Source organism: Pyrus communis, chromosome 3 (genome assembly GCF_041283825.1).
Source record: "Pyrus communis isolate YQ-2024b chromosome 3, ASM4128382v1, whole genome shotgun sequence".
NCBI lineage: Eukaryota > Viridiplantae > Streptophyta > Magnoliopsida > Rosales > Rosaceae > Pyrus > Pyrus communis.
Genome location: NC_142567.1, coordinates 16852960 through 16870090, shown reverse-complemented (window position 1 = coordinate 16870090; position 17131 = coordinate 16852960). Strand labels below are relative to the sequence as shown.

The window sequence follows — 17131 nt, the reverse complement described above, 5'->3', positions numbered from 1 at the left end:
GCTGCAAATCAATCCCCGATGAAATTAAAATATGAAATTCCCAAAGCCCATGTTTGTCAACAAAATATTTGTTTTAAAACTCCATTTGTTTTAATCAAAAATATTTCTGATCCAGTTATTTTGGGACTCCCTTTCATTGCATTAATTTATCCTTTCAAAGTTCATCATAACTGCATTTCTACCAAGGTTTTTGGCCAAAAAATTACTTTTGAATTTTGCATGGAAACAGATCTTAAAAGGTTAAAACAACTTCAAAAAGATAGTGTTTCAAAAACTCTCAACCAGATTACTGCAAAATCCCAACAAATTGCTTTTTTACAGGAAGAAATTCTTCACAAAAGAATTCAAGAACAATTAACAAACAAATCTTTATTAGATTCTATTCGTCAGTTTTCCGATAAGCTTACTAAAGAAATTTGTTCCGATCTTCCAAATGCTTTTTGGCACAGAAAACAACATATTGTTAAACTACCTTATGTTAAAGATTTTATTGAGTCAAAAATCCCCACAAAAGCACGACCGATTCAAATGAATCAAGAAGTTTTAGAGTTTTGTAAAACTGAAATTAATCAACTTTTAGAAAAAGGAATTATCCGTAAAAGCAAATCTCCATGGTCATGCCCAGCTTTTTATGTCCAGAAAAACGCAGAATTAGAACGCGGTGCTCCACGTCTGGTTATTAACTACAAACCTTTGAATGATGTTTTAGAATGGATCCGATATCCAATTCCTAACAAAAGAGACTTGATAAAGAGACTTTCTCAGGCAACTATTTTTTCTAAATTTGATATGAAATCAGGCTTTTGACAAATTCAAATTCATGAATCTAATAAATACAAAACTGCTTTTGTAACTCCTTTCGGACACTATGAGTGGAATGTAATGCCCTTCGGCTTGAAAAATGCACCAAGTGAATTTCAAAATATCATGAATGAAATTTTTAATCAATACAGCCATTTTTCGATTGTTTATATTGATGATGTATTAATTTTCTCAAAATCAATAGATGAGCATTGGAAGCATTTGCATGCATTTGTTAGGATCATTAGGTCCAATGGGTTAGTTGTTTCGGCATCTAAGATTAAGTTATTTCAAACCAAAGTTAGATTTTTAGGTTACCATATTTACAGGTCTACCATTCAACCAATAGATCGAGTCATCCAGTTTGCTGATAAATTTCCAGATCAAATTATTGATAAAACCCAGCTTCAAAGATTCCTTGGATCTCTCAATTATGTTTCAGAATTTTATCCTCATCTGCGTCAACAATGTAAGCCCTTGTTTGATCGTCTCAAGGAAAATCCTCCATCATGGTCACAAAATCATACTTCCATTGTCAAACAGATCAAAAATCATGTCAAAACTTTGCCTTGCCTTGGCATTCCAACTCCCGGTTCTCTCAAAATAGTCGAAACTGACGCATCTGAAATCGGTTATGGAGGTATCCTTAAACAAAAAATTTCTTCCGAAGCTCCTGAACAAATTGTTCGTTTCCATTCAGGAATTTGGAATTCTGCTCAGGCTAATTATAGTACTATTAAAAAAGAAATATTATCTATTGTATTATGCATTAGCAAATTCCAAGATGATTTATTAAATCAAAAATTTTTAGTTCGTGTTGATTGCAAATCTGCAAAACATGTTTTACAAAAAGATGTTCAAAACATTGCATCAAAACAAATTTTTGCACGCTGGCAAGCCATATTAAGTATTTTTGATTTTGAAATTGAATACATTAAAGGCAGCTAGAATTGCATACCAGATTTTCTAACCAGAGAATTTTTGCAGGGGAAGAATGGGTACTAATCCTACTCAGCAAAGAAGGCTCCCAGCCACCCTTACCCAAACCCCAGCACCAGTAAAACAAGAGTCTATTCCCGACTCTTCATCGGCCCTCGCCATTACAAATAGATTTACTCCCTTAGGATCAACAGTAGGAAATATCCGACCAAATTACCAAACGGCCTTAGCCACCCCTTATGATCCCTACTCATCAGTTCGTTCTCCAGCTCCCTCACAACCAAAAACACCTAGCTATGCTAAAACATCACCATATGTCCAGAACCCTCATTCTGAAAAGCTTTTTAGCATTCCTCTTCATATTGACAAAAACCAACCCCCAGAGCGCATTGCCAAATTGCTCCTTCCACCAAATTTTCATTTCTTACCAACTGAATCCTACAAAAGCCTAAAATATTACCAGGCTATCCTTTCAGAAACAGAAAGCATTGCTATTAAGCCAATTTACAGTACCACTCACCAAAACAAAATATTGTATCATTCACTCCATATTGGAAAATTCCCTATCAGACATTAGTCCGTCATCTTCCCTCAAAGGAAAACCTTCTAAGTCCTCCAGTTCAAAGAAAAAGGAGGATTCTGATAAGTCCTCCCAGCTTCTGGACTTGGCTCAACAGCTCATGGCTGAAGCAGCAAGACTACAGAAAAAGAAAGGTTCCGACTCGGACTCTGACGTTTCTGATGCAGGGTCTCAGCCTCCCGCCAATTGGGCTGATCAAGTGGACCTTCAAGATGCTCAAGATCCGTTTGATTATTGAACTGCAATATTTGCCCATGTGATTGTGTCAGCCCAGCAACATCATCAGCAGTAGCTGCTTTCATCTCTTCCGCAAAAGACAAAGCATTATTCTTCAATAGTGAAAAACAAAAAGGTCACTGTTCACAATAGTGAAAACAAAAAGGTCACTATTCACAATAGTGAAAAACAAAAAAGTCACTATTCATTTAACTTTTGTAAAAGAATCAAAGCATCTTCACTGTTCATTCACCCAGCTTTAGCAGACAGCGGGATTCCCGGATCATTTGGCCAAGTCTCATTCAGTCTCCTCGCTCTATATAACGAGGATTTAGCTTCAGAAGAAGGATATAAGTTTTTAACTTCAAGAACAACTCAGTTCAACAACATCTCTCTGAGATTATTTTCCAAACACTTGTAATACATATATATTATTCAGGATGCCTGCGAGCTCCATCTCTTTGTTTACTTGTTTCATCTGCCATTAGGCAATACCTGTTTGTTATCTGCATTGCAGTAAGTTTTCAATAAAACTTATTTTCCAAATATATTTGCATCATTACGTTTAATTCATTATTTTGATATGCTACTCTGTGTTTATATGTTTTACTTCCGCACTTTAAATTCTATGGACGGCTATGCCGCCTGCTGGTATTTTATGTTTTACTTCCGCACTCTATAATCTATGGCCGGCTTTGCCGCCTGTTGTTAGTTCCGCCCCATTTGCCGCCTGCTGCTATTTTATGTTTTACTTCCGCACTCTATATTCTATGGCCGGCTTTGCCGCCTGTTGTTAGTTCCGCCCCATTTGGTATCAGAGCCAAGTGGTTGGTAATTGCATTAGCATCTATCTAATCTGTTCATTGTTATTCACATACTTGTATCTTATCTGCATTTCTTAATCGTCGGTCCTCAGTTCTTCTTTCTTCCAGCCAAACAGTAAGACGTGGTCCAAACAATAAGTCCCAGGAGAGGCATGAGCGGAGCGCATGAGCGGGGGAAGAGTCTAGACATACGAGGAAGGTGAATCTTTTAAGTCTTGCATATAGTATACTTGTTTTGTGCATTTCATGAGTAGATTATTTAGATCTAGTTCAATGGCCAGCACTAGCTCTAGATCCACCTTAGGAACTATACCTGACATTGTCAATGAAGAACAAAAACTGGATTTTCAAACAGACGAAAGTATTGATTTTTCCGACTGGAAAATTCCAAAAGTTTCAACCCAAAATATTTACAAGAAAAAATGGTCTTTGACCTCTTTTAAATCCGAACATCACGTCAAAACAGTTGAGAAGGCTTATGCTCTTAGCAAAGAACATGAGACTTGTCAATTATTTTCTCCAGAACAAATCAAAGCGCATCGCAAAAATGGTCATAACTATCTTCATATTGGTTTAGTTCAAATCGCAGTTAAACCGTTAACGCGAAAAGGTCTTAACACTTCCATCCTTTTATGTTTACGCGACGCTCGATTTACTGATTTTAACGATAGTATTCTTGGAATGATTGAATCAAGTCTTTATAACGGACCTATCCATTTTGATTGTTTTCCAGATCTCACAATAAGTCTTTCAGACCCACATGTTTTAAAAGCTCTTACTCTCAATATCAAAACCTCTGGGTACCAAGTCCTGGAAGGAACACAACCTTTGGCACTTATTTTTAGAATTTATTACAAAGTCACTGGCACAAACATGAATTTTCAAGCTTTGAACAAAAGTCCTCGCGACCACACTCTTTTAATCCAAACAACCCAAGAAAGCGCAAACATAAGAGTACCAAGAACCATTAGGTGGTCAGACATCAGTCTCCCCTCAGGTTGGTGTTTAATTAATGAAAGTAAACCGGTTTCCGTCCAAAACAGCCTCGTTAATCTCGACAACATTGAACAATATTTTGACGGCACAGTTAAAATCAATTTTGATCGTCCAGCAAGAAAATCTTGTGAATCAGTTTTGTCACACAAATCTTTTGCTCCTAGCAGACAGTCTTTTTCTGGATCCACGTGAACCGATAGACTGGGTCAAGATCAAGATTTGATCAAATCTTTAGTAAACAAAAAGTTAAAAGAGCAGGAAGCTGCACAATAAGATCTAGTCAATGATTTACTCAAATTAAAGTCTGTCGACACTTCTTCACAAGTTGCACATCCTGTTTATCATCCTCCAAACCATGAAGAACCCACTTCTCCAACTCCTTTTGATTTTGAAACAACATCGGTGAATCACCAATTACTTGTTTTAAATAAGCCACATAAAATCCGATGGAGGAAGCTTAAAGCTGACATCGCTTCTGAGGAAAACATCCCCAGAAGAAATATTTTTAGAAAAAAGTATTGTGATGAAGAAAAGCTAGCCATATATGCCGAATGGAAAGCTTTTGTAGAACAATACCAATTTGAAATATCTTTCTTTGATTTCATTGAAAAACATTTTGAAACAAAAAATAAAGTTACGGTTGTTACCAAGGAAAATTGGGTTAAGGAAGACAAAACTTTGATTTCTTCTAGTCATCCTCCCAAAGAAACTATTTTGATTTCCACCGGTAATACCAACATTCCCGCAACTCCTTTCAAAATTCCAAAAGAAGATTCTGGTTTTAAACCTGTCATTGAACAGAATAATTTTACAAACCAAAGTCTTCATACTATTGGAAAACAGTTAGACAAAATTGAAACCAAAATCGACAATTTGTCTCAACCAATTTCTTCTCCAAAAGAAAAACCTTTAGTAAATTTTACTAATACTTCTTCAAGCTCTACTGCTTTAAAGTCCATGACTACTTTACAAAAAATTGATCATATGCTCACTGAGCTCAAAAAAGAGAAAGTTGTTAATGTTTTGCAAAACAATGATGTTTCTGTCGAAGAAGAAAATACTTCTGATTCTTCTCAGGACACGGAAACTAGTTCTGCTATCCAAAATATTGAAAATATTTTTCAAAACATTGATCTTCAACCAACTTTTGATTTAAAACGTATTCGTACTCATCCGGTCAACCCTACTTCTCTCACAAAAAACTGGTATCCTAGGCCAACTCCTCCTGACCTTCATTTTGAAGAACGAAATATTCAAAATCAATTTTCAGTTTCAGCCGACAAACTTTATGAGTGGAACATAGATGGCTTATCCGAACAAGAACTTTTGAACAAACTTCAACACATGTCCATGGTTGCTAATAGCTACATTTCAAATCACAATTTTACACAAACACAAATCGTTGATCTTCTCGTCACTGGTTTCACTGGAATGCTTCATTCTTGGTGGGAAAAGCACTTAACTTCTCAGTCCAGATATGAAATATGCTTTGCGGTCAAAAAAGATGAGGAAGGATTTCCCATTTTTGACGAAACGATAGGACAGGGAATACCCGACGGAGTAAATACTTTACTTTATACGATTATAGAACACTTTATAGGAACACCCAGCAACGTTACTACGCGTATTCACGACCAACTGAGTAATTTAAGGTGTCCAACCTTAAGTGATTTCAGATGGTATAAAGATGTTTTCATATCCAGAGTTATGCTTCGAGAAGATAGTAATCAACCTTTTTGGAAAGAAAAATTTATCAATGGTTTACCAAATCTTTTTGCTCACAAAATTCGAAATGTTTTAGTAAATGAAGAAGGTGTCATACCTTATCATACCCTTACTTATGGTAACATAGTTAATGTTATTCAAAAGGAAGGATTGAAAATGTGTATCGACATGAAGATTTCAAAACAAGTTCATAAAGACAAATCTATTGCTAAATACGAACTTGGAACATTTTGTGAACAATATGGTTTACCTCCAATCGCTCTTTCGAGTAAAAAGAAAAAAGCCCAACAAACCAGCAAGTTTTCTAAACATCAATCCAGATTTTATAAAAACAAAAGATCTTCCAACAAACCTTTTCAAACAAATAAATTTTATAAAAAACCATCTTCAAACAAAAAACCTTTTCGAAAGTCTAAAAAGGATTTTCAAAATAAAAAGGGAAAATGTTACAAGTGTGGTAAATTTGGTCATTATGCAAATGAATGCAAGGTTAAAAAGGTTATTAACCAACTAAAGATCTCTGAAGAAAAGAAAGTTCAACTTATTCAGGCCTTAGAAATGAGAAATACCGACTCTAGTCAATCTGATAAAAATCCCGATTTTTCCGTCTCCGACTCTAGCAGTTCTAGCGACGTCTCCTCGCCAAACATTAAGTTTGGGTGCACGGACACTTGTTGTAATAAAATTTCAGTGCTTAATAAGCAAGAAGAACAAGAAGAGTTTTTAATGGAATTAATTAGTAAAGTCGATGACCCTGATTTAAAATCTTTTTATTTGAAAAAACTCAAAAATTTGATTTCTTCTCATGAACCTGGCACTAGTCAAACTTCTTCTCAAAAGATTTCTCTCAGTACCACTTTGGAACGTTTTAATAAATCCAAAAAGGAGATCACCCTCAAAGATTTGCAAAAAGAAGTTAATCAAATCAAATCGGAAATTAAGTTTTTAAAATCCGAAAATACCGAAATTCGTTCACAACTCAGTAGAGTACGTACGCAAGAACTCGTCCAAGAACAAAATGGTTCTTCCTCAAATTCCGATTCCGACGCTCATTCGGCTAAATCTTCTTCTTCAAAAGAACTTGTTTTAAGTCTTTTAGATAAAATAAGAATTCGAAAATGGTATTCTAAAGTTACGATAGTAATCGAAGATTTTCATTTAGAAACCATCGCTTTAATTGATTCAGGTGTAGATTTAAATTGTATTCAAGAAGGATTAATACCTACTAAATATTTTCACAAGTCTACGGAAACACTTAGCGCTGCAAATCAATCCCCGATGAAATTAAAATATGAAATTCCCAAAGCCCATGTTTGTCAACAAAATATTTGTTTTAAAACTCCATTTGTTTTAATCAAAAATATTTCTGATCCAGTTATTTTGGGACTCCCTTTCATTGCATTAATTTATCCTTTCAAAGTTCATCATAACTGCATTTCTACCAAGGTTTTTGGCCAAAAAATTACTTTTGAATTTTGCATGGAAACAAATCTTAAAAAGTTAAAACAACTTCAAAAAGATAATGTTTCAAAAACTCTCAACCAGATTACTGCAAAATCCCAACAAATTGCTTTTTTACAGGAAGAAATTCTTCACAAAAGAATTGAAGAACAATTAACAAACAAATCTTTATTAGATTCTATCCGTCAGTTTTCTGATAAGCTTACTAAAGAAATTTGTTCCGATCTTCCAAATGCTTTTTGGCACAGAAAACAACATATTGTTAAACTACCTTATGTTAAAGATTTTATTGAGTCAAAAATCCCCACAAAAGCACGACCGATTCAAATGAACCAAGAAGTTTTAGAGTTTTGTAAAACTGAAATTAATCAACTTTTAGAAAAAGGAATTATCCGTAAAAGCAAATCTCCATGGTCATGCCCTGCTTTTTATGTCCAGAAAAACGCAGAATTAGAACGCGGTGCTCCACGACTTGTTATCAACTACAAACCATTGAATGATGTTTTAGAATGGATCCGATATCCAATTCCTAACAAAAGAGATTTGATAAAAAGACTTTCTCAGGCCACTGTTTTTTCTAAATTTGATATGAAATCAGGTTTTTGGCAAATTCAAATTCATGAATCTGATAAATACAAAACTGCTTTTGTAACTCCTTTCGGACATTACGAGTGGAATGTAATGCCTTTCGGCTTGAAAAATGCACCAAGTGAATTTCAAAATATCATGAATGAAATTTTTAGTCAATCCAGCCATTTTTTGATTGTTTATATTGATGATGTATTAATTTTCTCAAAATCAATAGAAGAGCATTGGAAGCATTTGCATGCATTTGTTAGGATCATTAGGTCCAATGGGTTAGTTGTTTCGGCTTCTAAGATTAAGTTATTTCAAACCAAGGTTAGGTTTTTAGGTTACCATATTTATAGGTCTACCATCCAACCAATTGATCGAGTCATCCAGTTTGCTGATAAATTTCCAGATCAAATTATTGATAAAACCCAGCTTCAAAGATTCCTTGGATCTCTCAATTATGTTTCAGAATTTTATCCTCATCTTCGTCAACAATGTAAACCTTTGTTTGATCGTCTCAAGGAGAATCCTCCATCATGGTCTCAAAATCATACTTCCATTGTTAAACAGATAAAAAATCATGTCAAGACTTTGCCTTGCCTTGGCATTCCAACTCCCGACTCTCTCAAAATAGTCGAAACCGACGCATCCGATATCGGTTATGGAGGTATCCTTAAACAAAAAATTTCTTCCGAAGCTCCTGAACAAATTGTTCGTTTCCATTCAGGAGTTTGGAATTCTGCTCAAACTAATTATAGTACTATTAAAAAAGAGATTTTATCTATTGTATTATGTATTAGCAAATTCCAAGATGATTTATTAAATCAAAAATTTTTAGTTCGTGCTGATTGCAAATCTGCAAAACATGTTTTACAAAAAGATGTTCAAAATATTGCATCAAAACAGATTTTTGCACGCTGGCAAGCCATATTAAGTATTTTTGATTTTGATATTGAATACATTAAAGGCAGCCAGAATTGCATCCCAGATTTTCTAACCAGAGAATTTTTGCAGGGGAAGAATGGGTACTAATCCTACTCAGCAACGAAGGCTCCCAGCCACCCTTACCCAAACCCCAGCACCAGTAAAACAAGAGTCTATTCCCGACTCTTCATCGACCCTCGCCATTACAAACAGATTTACTCCCTTAGGATCAACAGTAGGAAATATCCGACCAAATTACCAAACGGTCTTAGCCACCCCTTATGATCCTTACTCATCAGTTCGTTCTCCAGCTCCCTCACAACCAAAAACACCTAGCTATGTTAAAACATCACCATATGTCCAGAACCCTCATTCTGAAAAGCGTTTTAGCATTCCTCTTCATATTGACAAAAACCAACCCCCAGAGCGCATTGCCAAATTACTCCTTCCACCAAATTTTCATTTCTTACCAACTGAATCTTATAAAAGCCTAAAATATTACCAGGCTATCCTTTCAGAAACAGAAAGCATTGCTATTAAGCCAATTTACAGTACCACTCACCAAAACAAAATATTGTATCATTCACTCCATATTGGAAAATTCCTTATCAGACATTAGTCCATCTTCCTCTCTCAAAGGAATTTCCAAGTCAGCCAAGTCCTCCAGTTCAAAGAAAGAAAAAACTACCCAACTGCTGGATATGGCTCAGCTGCTAATGGCGGAAGCAGCATTGCTGCAAAAGAAAAAAGGTTCAGACTCAGATTCAGATAATTCTGATGCCTCGTCTCAGCTTCCCGCCAAATGGGCTGATCAAGCAGATTTTCAAGATGCCCAGGACCCATTTGATATCTGAGACACAATATTTGCCCATGTGATTGTGTCAGCCCAGCAACATCATCAGCAGTAGCTGCTTTCTTCTCTTCCGCAAAAGATAAGGCATTATTCTTCAATAGTGAAAAACAAAAAGGTCACTATTCACAATAGTTAAAACAAAAAGGTCACTATTCACAATAGTGAAAAACAAAAAGATCACTATTCATTTAACTTTTGTAAAAGAATCAAAGCATCTTCACTATTCATTCACCCAGCTTTAGCAGACAGCGGGATTCCCGGATCAATTGGCCAAGCCTTATTCAGTCTCCTCGCTCTATATAACGAGGACTCATCTTCAGAAGAAGGATATAAGTTTTTAACTGAAGGATATAAGTTTTTAACTTCAAGAACAACTCAGTTCAACAACATCTCTCTGAGATTATTTTCCAAACACTTGTAATACATATATATTATATATATATATATATATATGTTTGGATGACAATTCAAGGTATTGTTATAAGGAAACAACCAAATGAGCTTCAATTTGAAGGATAAAGACAAACTGTTTTAACAGTATTAAGGAGGACTCAGTGTTGGATGTGTTATAGATACATATACAATCACATCTTGCATGAGTGTAATTATATAGATAATGTTCATTAGAATGAATACCTTCCTTTAATTTTTCATGAATACTGACTAATGACAAAAAGTTCAAATCATGGACTTTGTTGATTCCAATTTCATAGCCAATCAAGTATGATTCCATATTATGTTGTATATAAAACAAGTAGTAAATTGTAGCAATGGTTCCTCAACTTTAATCAAATTGGAGCAATGGTCCCTCAACTAAAAATCCATTATCATTGGTCCCTCAACTCATCAAAATGTGTAGCTATGGTCATTTTCATTAACTTCATCAGAATTTTGTCAAAATGAGTTATGTTAGAAGGACCATTGCTACAGTTGGGGTCCATTTACTCATCAAAGCGTGTGGCTATGGTCACTTTGTCAAAATAAGTTATGTCAGAAGGACATTGCTACAATTGGGTTAAAGTTGAGGGACAATTTCTCTATTTAGATTAAAGTTAAGGGATCAATGGTAATAGATTTTTAGTTGAGTGACCATAGTTGTACGTTTTGATGAGTTAAGGGACCATTGCTCCAATTGAGTTAAAGCTAAAAGATCATTGCTACAATTTACTCACTTTAGTGAGAGTGTAGATTTTGTTAATAGTTTTACACTTGCTTTACACGTGCTTAAGGTATGGGATCATAAAAGATTAGCATCGATTGTGTTTGTAAGCTGCCAAGGAGTGTATATATTTAGGTTTCTTTGCAAGAACAATCCTGATGACATTAGAGTTATTACAACCTGATATAGATGTTTCAGTTTTATGGTGATAAGTAGTTCGATAAGGATTACATAATGGGAAGTGTCCTTGTTTTCAATACCTTGAATATTTTAGAAATATGATGTGGATTTTCATTTTTATGTTTATGTGGAGGAAATCGAAGATAAATCGATTTATGGTTATGAAATTCAAGTGGGGGAAGTGAAATCCCGTTCCTAGATGTTATTATTAAATTAAGTATTTTGTTGCCATATTCGTAGTTACGACACATTTATATTTACATAGTGTAAAATGATGGAAATACCCTTAGTTGGCTAAACAGAATTATACGAGGACATATTTTATCCTTATATGTTTTACCGTATTTCTTGGCATATTTGGATAGAGCTCGATCTTACGAGCACATAAGCGAAAATCATTCGTGAAACGGAGTTTTAACGAAGGAGAAATTAATGGTTAAATGCAAGGATAAAATGGTAATTAAACATTTTTTGGAAAGCTTCCGAAAAGTTGGAGAGGATGGAAAACCGAAGAGACCCAAATCTCCCTTTGACTCGCGTAAGAGCCGACTCCCGACCCAATTTATGGGCAATAAATCCGATGCTTTCTCTGGCCGTTTTCCGATAAATCACACAAAGGCACCACCTGCAGGCGACCCCCTAACCTCCCCTGTTCATTTTCCACCCAAGTACAAATGGGTTTGACCTTATTTTCGTGAAGAACCGAGACGAAGGGTTTTGAGGGTTCTATGGCAGTGATCCATTGTTTCTGTGAGTCACACCATTGATTACCACCATCAATCAACTTCTCTCAACCCCAGGAACAAAGCCAATGTGTTGGTTGAGGCGTTGGAGCTTGTTTTAGGGTCGAATCAAGAACACCCATTTTTAGGGTTTTTGATAGATCGAGGTCGATTTCAAGTGTTTCCCAGCTGAATTGGACTTCAGTTCAAGTATGAAAATTCTTCCCCGTGGGTTTTTCTACAACCTTGTAAATTTTGGTAAATTTTGGAGTTGGTCGAAATTCGTGGTTTTCGTTCGCTAGAAACCGCCGCGCGTGGCCAGAAGGCTGATTATGTCTTTTTAAGCTAATTTTGATATTCTGAGATAATATTTGATTTTTGTTTGATGTGATTTAATCATGTGGATGTAGTTTCATTTTTATTGGCCGCTTGAATATTGTTAGTAAACGGTTTAAATTTGATGGCGAATTACAAATGGCTTGATCTCATTTGAGGATATGTAAGCAGTCTAACAAGAAGGTTAGATGCAGCCATAAAATGACGGAATAAAAATTATTGTGGTTAGTAGAGTATTGATTAACCATGACTTTGTTTTTGACCTATCACTGAGAATGGCTTCCGAATAAATTTTGGATCATTACATTGTTGAACACCACCATCTACATTATAAATTTAGGGTCCTTGCTCTCATTTAGCATGCTACACTAAGAGCGCCACGCCCCATAAAGTAAGAGTGATGAGCAACAGTAGAACCATAACCCTAGCTACAATGGCATATTTAAGTAAGTATTTCGGACCATGTGAGTAAGCTGGATGGCACCACCTATTCCTAATATTTTACTAGACGACATGGATTAGATAGGTGTGCAGAAAATGAAATACCTCTGCACATTGCAGAGGCTTTTGTACTTGACAGCAGTCCAATCTCAGTCCATGAGCAACAAGAATGTAACATGTTGCCACTTCAATATTTGTTTAATGGAGAGTGAGCTTACCATTCTAAAAAGTCCATATGGCACATGACTTGTTTCTGAAATTTTGAAGATGATTGCTTGAGCATATCGAATTTACAATCATTTGATAAACCTGATCGTGATCCAAAACAACCATTGTTTTCAGGCTCCATTTCTTAACTTCATTCTTCAAAGAATCAGAATATTTCTCTGCGGTCTTTGCCCCAGGCTTTTCTTCATCCACCCAAAAGTAGGAAAACTTCTTAGGCAAGATGACATCATTGCAAGTTTTGTCAACTGTCGTCGGCAAGAGAAGCGAAGCATCATCCTCTTCTTTTATTTCAATGAGGACATCTTTGAAGCCAGTTCGAGAATTAAATAGTAATTGTGGCATCCGAGGAGTCTTCTTCTTCCTTCCCCATTCAATCTTACTTCTTCTCCCGTTTCTTCTTCCACGCCAATTTTTTTTTTCAGCTGCCTAGCAATTGATGGAAGTAGACGAAGTAATGAAACAGGCATTAGCGTAGTTTATCATGGCGTAGACAATCTCAGGCAGGCAAGTTTTGAGACTCCCAAGTGACTTCTCCCTCACCTGGATACAGTGTCTCTGGTGAGCTTCGCATTCCTCTTCCATTTTCTTCTTCAAGCTCTTGATAGGAGCATATTTATGCGACTTTGTTAGTTTAATTCCTTGCATTTAGTGAGTTAGTTTCAATTTATTATAATAATTTAAGCTATTTTCGTGTGTTTGTAGGTCCAAAGGGCTAAAGTAGCAAGAAAGTGCAATTTGGAGCATTTTGGAGCAGTTTTGGGCTTAGAATGGATAGCACATGCTTAGAGCAAGGTGGATGGACGAAATTGAAGTTCAAGAAGGGCTAGGAATATGCTAAACAGATGAAAGAAATTAATTCAAGACTTGGAAGAAAAGGAATCAGCTACAAAGAAGGAAACATGAGTCAAACTACTTTATTTTGACTTAGTCAATCCTAACTTTTCCTACTTATGTTCTAGCTACCAAATGGATTCCTAAATATATTGGGACACTTAAATATATGTTCTAGAAGGCCTAATCCTAGTCCAAGAGGGGTTGTCGCATCACTATCCCTTTCCTTCCCTTCCTTGCCGTGCAAGGAAGTCCCTTTCCCTTTCCCAAATCCTTGTAGCACCCTTATTCCCTTTTCTTTCTTGGATTCTAACTTTAATTACCCTTTTTCCTTGAGGATTTGAGGTCCAAATCTTTCCCAAAACATTTAATTTAAGCCATGATCCTTTCCCTAAAAATATATAGAACCCTTTCCACATCCATTCACTCCACCATTCAACCTATCCATCTATCCATCCCTTCACCATTCAACCAATCCATCCATCCCACACCAGATTTCGCACCACCTATCCATAATACACCACAACCACCTAGTGTTACAACTTTTCAAGGAGAAAGGAGAAAAGATCCCTTGGAGCCGTGCCTAGCATTCAAGATTGGATTGTTGGAACGTTTCTAGGTGTATTCAATCTTTTGTTTTCAATGTTTAATTTAAGTTTTCTTTGTTTAATTACGAACATGAGGAGCTAAACTTGTTTTAGCTAAAGCAGACTTTGAAACCATGATTATATTTGCAATATGAATTGATTACTTCTAGTTGTGATTTCATAAATCGTGAATGCAATTTACTTAACTATTTGATTAAGAACTTATTCTTATATGTTGACTGAGGGTGCACACTTAATTTTCATGCATGAATTTGATGCAAGAATATAAAGGAGTTTCACATAATCGTTACAAATTTATATTCACAAGTAGTGGAGGTTGCTAGTCATAATCGTGTTAAGCAAATTCCTGGCAGGAGTATCATGCTGTTCATGGTTACGAATGCCTTGTCAGTGCTTATGATTTTCACAAAACTTAATGATCTTTAATTGTATCTCTATTATGCTATTCATGTAAGGAAAATCTGCGGGTTAATTAGTGTTGTTCATGGTTAATCTGGGATGTTGAGGTTCATGGTTTATTGGAAAAGCAACTGGAAATTGATTTGTATGCAAGTGTGTCATGTGTGGAGAAGGACCCTCTAGCTAGCTTATCACCCATTAATTCACCCAATTTCGTGCCAAACTTGTTTAAGTCTTTAATTTACTTGTCTTTACTCTAAATTCGTCAAAGCCCAATCCCCTTTACTTTGTTGTGTCCAATTAGTTAGAATCTATCCAAATTTGTGTTTTTGAGTGTTTTGAGTCAAATTCAATTCAATTTTCGTCCAAAGTAAGTCATAGTGTCAGTTTTGAGTCTTTTTTATTGTTTTGTGCTGTTTTGAGTCTTTTTAGTTTGGTTTGAGTCATTTAAGTCTAGTTAAGAGTCTTAGAGTCTAGTTTTCTGTTTTTAAGTTTAGTTTTGTGTTTTTAAGTTAGTTTAGAGTAGATTAGTAATCCTCCTAATCCCCAGCCTATAACGATCCCTACTTACATCTTTACTACAATTGTCAACAAGAGGGTTTAATTTGAGTTCTAGTTTATATCACATCAAATTTTTGGCGCCGTTGCCGGGGACTAGCAATTTTGCTAATCCCCCTTTTGTTTCTGTTCATGTTTTTTTATTTTTATTTTTATTTTTTTTAATTTAATTTAATTTAATTTAAATTTTTTTTTTTTTTTGTTTTAGTTTTCTTTCTTTGATTTCAGGTACTAGAGAAGCAAGACATGGCAATTGCTAATATTCAAGCGCAAATGGTGAATCTTACTTCTCTTTTGTCATAGCATATCGAAAGGACCACAATGCAAAGTGTCCCTACATTTGGTGTCCTATAGGCAAGGATATCAAACTAATCAACATCCTCAATTAATTGAGAATGGAGGTTGGGATAATCTCAATGCTTGGGGTTATCAAGGCAATAATCAATCAAGGAACAACTTGTTTTCCAACACTTACAATTCAAATTTTATGTGGAGGGAACCTCAACCAGTTCAACAAGAAGGATATTGGCAGTCATCTGAGGAGTTCTATTCAATACCTATGCAGCCACCACAGCCTCCCCCATAACAATTCCAATCGAATTCAAGTATGTCCATAGATAATGATAAAATTCTTGATGTACTAACTTCTTTGATGCAAGGCTTACCAAACCAAGCTAAGAAGATAAGTGAATTGAAAAATCAACTTTGAGAGATCGCAGAATTCATGGGGCAAATTCAAGAACAAAGAGAACTCTCCAACTCAACTATTGTAAATTCAACGGGAGATTTTGAAATTGATGAAGCTATCACCTTGGGAAGTAGTATAGACCTGCTGCAAGAAGAAGAAGAGGTGGACAAGGCCACGACAAGGGAAGAACAACCCTTGCCGTAACCTTCTAGGGAGCCCAAATCGTCCAATTCAGGTAAGTTAGGTCCAAATTCACTTAATTCTAACCCTATTCCACCAAATGTGCCTTTCCCTCGTAGATTTTTGCAATCAAAGGAAGAAGAGAGTGAAAAAGACATCTTGGAAGCCATTCCAAAGGTGCAAAGTAATATCTCGATTCTTGGTACAACAAATCAAGTTCCAGAATATGTTGAATTGTTCAAAGAACTTTGTATAACAAGAAGAATGATTCAAGAGAAAAAAGTGGCTGGGGAATATCAAGAATTCATCAAAGAGGATATGCTTGAGACAATCATCCCCGAAGAAGTTGGATTTTATAACACGGGACAAGTCACAACCCTCACACCAAATCTAGTTGAGTGCAAAGTCCCTGGAACTTTCAAAGAAGTAGTGTTTGTCCTTAAGTTCTTGTTAAAGTACACAAGTAAGCCACCTCCTCAAATTTCAATTTTGTTTTCGACTAACGTGTTATTGATCTCAATGATTCAGGCACCCACTGTAGAATTTAAACCATTGCCGGATCATTTCAAGTATCACCTTCGATTCAAAGATCCACTCCATGTCGTGGGCTCCAATGAAGCTTAAATGAGGTGTCGTTCGACTGAAAAACGTTAAAGCAAGTGCTTCTTAGGAGGCAACCCATGCCTTTGAATAAAGAAGACCTAGGAATCTCCAACAGTCCACAGCCAGATTTGCATTCTTAAACCCTACTCTTTATTGCTTTTACTTTGCCATGATAGTTGTGTTTTGTGTTGTTTTGATGGTTTGAGTGTGAGTCTTTGTTTGAAACATTGAGGACAATGTTTGGTTTAAGTGTGGAGGGGTAAACAAGTTGTTTTTGCATGATTTTCATGGGATTTATTCACCTAT

General features: G+C 35.7%; 1 pseudogene; it reads left to right on the top strand.

Moving 5' to 3' along the window:
• Positions 1 to 15961: 15961 nt before the first annotated feature.
• On the top strand, positions 15962 to 16846 carry LOC148698039 (uncharacterized; annotated as a pseudogene).
• Positions 16847 to 17131: the final 285 nt, after the last annotated feature.